Genomic DNA, 7,190 nt, shown 5'->3' with positions numbered 1-7,190 from the left:
CTCATGTTTCTTCGTGTAGGTCAGAGCTGTACAACATGAGCACATCAACTATGAAGGCATCTGAGACTGTATTTAGCCAGGCACATGGCCACTCAGAGCAAAATAGTGCTTGTGCTTGTGAGAAGGGAGGAGAGAATGAGTGCTGGAGCGTGCCCTGGGTGCACTGCTGCACACCCCTACCTCGTGTCAAGCTAGCAAGATGCCTTACGTCTTGGGGTTACAGAGGAGAAAGCTGAGGCTCAGAAGGTCATGCAAATATATGACCATACACACAGTACTAGAATTTAGGTCTGACTGGTGTTAAAAGTTGGTGACCATGGCGGCTATCGCTCAGGCCGCTGCAACTGTAGTTTAAGGATGGCAGCGCCTGCTGTAGAACCTGCAACAAGCCAGTGGTTTTCCCAGACTTTCTCAGATAGTCTGATCAACAAGGACCCCCAGGCGGCATTAGAGGCACTGACTAAGACTTTGGAACAGAAACCAGATAATGCAAAGTATTATTATCAAAGCGCTTACTGTCACATTCTCCTTGGGAATTACTGTGATGGTGTTGCTGATGCAAAAACTTCCCTAAAACTCAATCCAAGTAATACCACTACTATGCTGAGAAAAGGGATATGGGAATACCATGAAAAAACTCTGCTACTGCTCTAGGAACTTTTACAGCAGGATAAAAATTAGATAGAGCAGAGGCTAATTTTATTGTCTGGATTAAAAGATGACAAGAGGCACAGAATGGATCAGAGTCTGAGGTGAGGACTCCGTCAAAAAATAAGTATGACTGGTACCAAACAGAAGCTCAAGTCATTGTAATGCTAATGATTAAGAATGTTCAGAAAAATGATGTAAATGTGGACTTTTCAGAAAAAGTTGCCTGCTTTGGTGAAAATTCCTTCTGGAGAGGATTGCTATATGAAGCTGAGACTGCTTCATCCTGTAATAACAGAACATAGCGCATTTACAGTATTTTCTACAAAGACTGAAATTTAAATGAAAAAGACATTGGCTGTAAGATGGGAAAAGCTAGAGGGGCAAAGAAATGTGCCTATATCCACACAGTTTCTAGCAGATGTAAAGAACCTATATCCATCTTCATCTCATTATACAGGAAACTGGGATAAACTGGTTGGTGAGATCAAAGAAGAAGAAAAGAATGAGAAGTTGGAGGGAGAAGCAGCTTTAAACAAGCTATTTTAGCACATCTATTCAGATGGCTCTGATGAAGTCAAACGTGCCATAAACAAATCATTTATGGAAACTGGTGGTACAGTTTTGAGTACCAAATGGTCTGGTGTAGGCAAAAGGAAAGTTGAAATCAACCCTCCTGATGATATGGAACGGAAAAAAAAAACTAAATAAATTAATTTGCTGTCATTGTAGAAAGAAAGAAAGAAAAAGAAAGAAAGAAAGAAAGAAAGAAAGAAAGAAAGAAAGAAGAAAAAAAGAAAGTGGGAAGCCATACCAGCAACCAGGACTAAGCTGCACCTGGCTTTGCTCAGATGTATTTTAAAGGTCAATGGTCTATGTAGCCAACTAGGCTCCTGCCCACCTTAGCAGGACAGCGTAGCACCTGGCAGTAGGGACATGGTATGGAGCACTGTTGTCACACTTTTGTTTTTCAGTTGGCATGAGAATTTGCCCTTGCAAGAGAATTGCATGAACAAATGTGATAGTTTTTCATAAATTGTGTAAAAATTAACACATTTTGAAAATTAACCCCACACAATTAAGAGTTAGGGTATTTGCATGATTATAACTGCAGCTGGTCACAGACCTGCTTTATCTATCTCACTTCAGCAATGTTTGGTCATGAACAAAAAGAACTGATGATCATAAAACGTTGTAAGGTGACTTTCTTGGGATATCTGGTGATTATCATTTTAATAAGCGCCAACCTGGTATTTTCTACTGCATTTTTGTACAGATTATAGGGTACTTTATACATTCTATCTTTTCCTTTAAAAAGTCAAAACTCAAAATATATTTTTCAGAAGCACCCAGGAAGTAATTCAGCTCTCTAATAAATAGGTTCTGTTTCAGTGAAGATTTGTAAGACACAGTCATTTCTCCCATTTTATCTATGTGACTTGGACGTGACTTTTTAGACACATTTTACAAAAAATAAAAAGCAAAAATGTGAACATAGTTGCAACAAGTCTACAGATAAATTGTGCAGAGCTGCTAAGGTTTCCTTGGACAATCGGGACTGGGCTCCACGGTTAGGACACAGCTCCTAGAGTGCAGTCAACAGAAGCCAAATGTGATTGAAACATAGGCAAGGTACCATCCATTCCGGGTCCCCCTGTTTTTTTTGTTTATGTCCTTTCAAGCATAGTTTATAAGACTACTTTGGCTTCAGTGAAATGGCTTCCTACTCCACACGCTTTAAGTGCTGCTGTAGTGTTTTCTGCAAATTCATTATTTCAAAGGAAGTGGCAGAGGCAGCACCGACCTGATGAAGCTCGCGGCACATCGCAGTACTTGGCGAGCTGTTTTCAGGACACGTAAATGAGGGAAGCGTGCTGTGCCACAACTCATGCAACCATGTGCGCTCTCCCTCCTCTCGGGTACATCCCCACAGCCTGTGTTCAGCTCACTTGCATGGTGAGCGACGTCACCACCATGCTACGAAACATAACTACTTTTATTTTTTTTATTTTTTTTATTTTTTTTTATTTTTTTTGGTGCCAATTTAAATATTTATTGAAGACATTGCATTTTCACTTATAGTACAGTGCTTAAAGTGCAATGCTATGTTTCCCTGTGTACATGTTCCATTATTCAAGTATTGAGAATGCCCAGTACTTTACTATAGCAGCTCAACTTTAACTGCTACAGAATTTGCTACAAATTTAGGTCCTTCAATTTTATTGGTTGTGGAAGAATGCTATATTTTTATTTAAAGTTGGCTTAATCCATAACTACTTTTAGTAAAACTAAAAATTAGTTTTTCTTGAGAACATGGCATGCCTATAATTTTATCTTCATTACCTTTACTTTTCTCCATGAACCTGAGCAGGGTAGCTAATGATAATGTTAATGATCCTTATCTTTTTATCAAGCACTGCACTAAACATTTGATGTACTTAATCATAATACATTCTCACAATAAATCCAGGAGGTAGATGTTATTACCTAATTTATACTTACGCTGAAACTGAAGTTCAGAGAGGTTAAATAATTTTCATGTGGTCAGAGCTTGTGGGTGAGTACAGTCCAGGATGCAAGTCCAAAACTAGTGGCTTTTAAAGGCCTCAGAATGTTGCTGATAGCCCATGAATGAGTAGAGTTGAGTAGAACAGGTGAGTAGAGTATGCACCAGAGTTCCAAGACAGACCTTAAAAAACTTCTTCTTCTTCTTCTTCTTCTTCTTCTTCTTCTTCTTCTTCTTCTTCTTCTTCTTCTTCTTCTTCTTCTTCTTCTTCTTCTTCTTTCTTCTTCTTCTTCGTATTTATATATTTAGTACAGGGTCTATAGAGTCTCAGTACATAGATTGGACTCATAGTGATTCTCCTGTTTTCAGGAGAATTCTCCCAAACACTGGGATTATTGGCACTCACCATGCCAATCGCAACTGCTGTCTCAGCACACCCCGGGGGTAGGGCCAGCACAGCATGAAGGGGATTGAACCCCACTGGCTGTGCTCTACCTAAATAGGTGCTTTAGTTCACTGAGCTCTCTGGCTGGCCTTAAACTTCTTAAAAGTTCTGAGTCTGTTGTTCAACTTGTGTCCTTCAGGGAGCCTAATCCTGTACCTATGATCAATTAATCTTGGGAATTCAGCAAAGAAAAAAATCACAGGGTTTATACCTAAGCACACTGTCTTTGAATCTTGTCCCCCTCACTTTGCAGCTTTGTGCAAGTCATCACCAAGATTTTCATCATGAAGGGCTGAGAGGAGAAAGCATGGAGGCAGGGAGCTCAGGAGTGTGCCTCAGGGTGCCCAGCAAGCACAGAGGGGGAACTGATGACAAGCACAGTGGGAAGTCACCCCCAAGAATCTACCAAGCTACCCCTTGGCACCAGCCTGGCTGTGGGTATTGGTGTGCACTGCGTCTTCCTGAGCCCCAGTCTGTCACTTGCAGATGCTGAGTAACACTTCCTTCATGGCTCATTATTTTCAGGGTTCACCTTACAGGGCTCCATTTCATGGCCTGACGCACTGACTCAGCCAGCCCAGAGTAATGTCTGATAATCTGCACTTCCATTCAGCTCTGAGATAATACTGAGGCTCTTGTCTCAGGAACCACATTTGGTGAATCACTGAGGTAGATACAAAAGAAAGAAAGAAAGTACAGGACCAAGAATCATGGATATTTTTGTTACTCGGACATCCTCAAAGTATGTGTGGAAAAGTTTGAAGAAAGAAAAGCCCAAAGTCCCAAGGCAAGCTGTTAGGAAGAGTCATGTGAAAGAGGCCCAAAGACAAGGTGATAAGCTGCTTAGCCTGCGTTCTGAAGCCTGACACTAGATTGCTTCCCAGATGTCCCATTTCTAAAATGGAGATGAAAATATGGCCTTAGATGAGGTGGAATTTTCAGGTAAGTAAATATAATGGACACACACACAAATGCTCTTGTATGCTTTTAAACTTACTTCTGAAATGAAGGTTGTCCCCATAAAAGCCAGTGCTGCTGACTCTTTTGAATATGAGTAACACCCTGCGAGCTCCATCTAAAGTCAGTGCCATCTTCTCCAACAATGCTTCTACTGTTTCCTTTGGAAGTAAATCCAACCGGTTGGCCACCAGATTTTAGGTTGTGCCTGGATCTGTGTGAAAGATTTTGCACATTAAAAGCAAAACTGGCAAACCTAGGTTTTTTGACAGCTTTGTGAAGTGTGAAAAAAAATCATATTTTTCTGGCACAGTTTTATGAGTTTTTGTCTTCAGCAAGAGGGAAGCTTTGCCTGTAAAAATGGAAAAAGGGTCAGGCAAGTGACCTCAGCCCTGGCAACCAAATTTAAGAGCCAGTGAATTCTGAAACTGAATCATTTCACTCAAATTCTTAGATTTTCAGTGCAATTTCAAAGGAAAATTCTATGTACCAGGAATAGCAACCTATCTGGTTTGCTCTATTCCCTGCAGCTAACAGGACCAAGAAAGGCCAGTTACAGGGAGCTATGTGAAATGCTGCTGACAGGAACAAGTGATCATGACTAATTACTGCAGAAGGGAGGACATTCGCAAGGAAACTTCCAGAAGGCATGATGTTTGGGAAAAGAGATTATTTGGCTGGACTAGAAATACAAATTAAGGGCCTAATGGAGGCTCACTGGAAAAAAAAAAAATGCCTGCAGATCAGCTCTGATGGAGTTAACAAAGGAAGGGGAAGACAGAAAACTCAAATAGAGAGACCTGCTCTCTCTGTTATTTCAACAGGCACTTTACCATAAAGCTAACTGGGCATGAACTTCAGAGGCCTGCCCTGCACAGCTTTGTGGAAAGGCCCGAGCAACTGTTTATACAGCCATGTGTTTCTGCATTTGTCACCTCTTTACAATTTTAAAATTTATTTTGATTTATTTTATTGTTCTGCAAACTTCACTTTCTTAGCTAATATTTTTTCCTTAATGATGATTTTTTTTTTAAATGTATCTAGTGCAGAGTCTACAGGATCTCACTACACAGACTGGACTCACAATGATTCTCCTGTTTTTAGCCTCCCAAGTACTGGGATTACAGTCATGCGCCACCACGCCCAGTCTAATGAGGATTTTCTAAAACTGTATAAATTCTAGCCTTCTCAGATTCTGAATCTTTACCTTCTCTATATACTCTCCAATTCTCATAGAGTTCACTGAGGTAACAAGTAAATCAGACAAAAATTAGCTTCAAATATAATAGTTTTCTAAGGGCCAGCCAGATAGCTCAGTGGACTCAATCTCCTGCGGGGCAGAACACAGCTACTGGGGAGTGATCCCGCAGATGCCATGCCGGCCCTTCCCCGAGGGTCCACTGAGATGGCCATTGAGACTGGGTGTGGTGGCACATGCCTGTAAAGAACAGCCTCTCGCAGGTCTAGAGGCTGGAAGTGTAGGAACAGGGGTCCACAGGCCGGGTTTCTTCCAAAGCTTCTCTCTCTGGCTTGCACATAGCTGTTCCTGCACCCACATCACCAGCCCTGTGCTTGTACAGCACCAATGCATGGATTCCTTTCTTATAGAGATGCAAATGATATTGAATTGGGCCTGAAGGGCTTCAGTTTACCTTAGTGTTCTTTCTAAAGGCCACATCACCAAAAACTGTCACATTCTAAGATATGGAGATTAGTCTTCAACATATGAACCTTGAAAGGACACAATTTGTCCTGTTAACACTCCACCCTTGCCTTACCAAAAACCATGTAGTTCACATTTGAAAAATAAATTTGACTATCTCACAAGTGCAAAAATTATAACCCACTCCAGTGTCAAATCTAAATCCAAAATATCATTTTTATAAGCACTTAGCATGCTAGTCTTGCCCATGAAGACATTAAAATTTCAGGAATAAGACTGTTTCTCCTGGTATCCAAATTCCTGAGTTTGGAGTTGCCATTTGTTACTGGCATAACAAGAAGAAGCAGTGGGCTCACATTCTGTTAGCAGTCAAAAGCACAACTTACTATTGAGATTTCACTCAATATTTGACGTTTATACAATTATATTTTCCTCTAGGAATTTAATTGGCCTGGTTTATGACCCCATGCCAGCCCCCAAAAGGCTATTCCACAGGCTGCACCATTACTCAGTCCCTACTCCCTCCCCATAAGCAGGTATCTTAGATGTGCCAGCTCGTTTCCCATTAGAGGGTCTCCACATGCCCAAGAACCCTGAGGGTTCATCATGTTTATCCAGCTTAGGCAACAACTCCAACATTGTTGCTTTTAAAGTCCAGTACTCAAAACCCACAAAACTACCCCAAAAGATCAGGGAAACCAAAAGGGACTTACGAGTGAGGCAATTAAAATCACAAATCTCACTTTGAATTGGCTTAATGAGTCACTATAGTGAAGAGAGACCCACATCTTTCACTTTTCTGTATTTTTTTCTTCCATTCTTCCATTTAACCTACCTTTGAAATAGGATGTGTGTATTGACATGGGGGCAGCCAGTAGACTATAATCAAAGAAAAGAATATGCGTGTGGGTAAAACAGAGGTAGAAAAATAAGATTATACTTAATCCAGACGACAGTAAAGTTTTCTTGCC

At 40.8% G+C, this 7,190-nt stretch overlaps 1 pseudogene; it reads left to right on the top strand.

Moving 5' to 3' along the window:
• The first annotated feature begins 357 nt into the window (after positions 1 to 357).
• On the top strand, positions 358 to 1,359 carry LOC101570618 (annotated as a pseudogene).
• Positions 1,360 to 7,190: the final 5,831 nt, after the last annotated feature.

This window comes from Octodon degus, unplaced genomic scaffold (genome assembly GCF_000260255.1).
Source record: "Octodon degus isolate 3935 unplaced genomic scaffold, OctDeg1.0 scaffold00022, whole genome shotgun sequence".
Classification (NCBI taxonomy): Eukaryota; Metazoa; Chordata; class Mammalia; order Rodentia; family Octodontidae; genus Octodon; species Octodon degus.
Note: the sequence above shows the minus strand (reverse complement) of the source record. Positions and strands in the feature narration are given on the sequence as shown.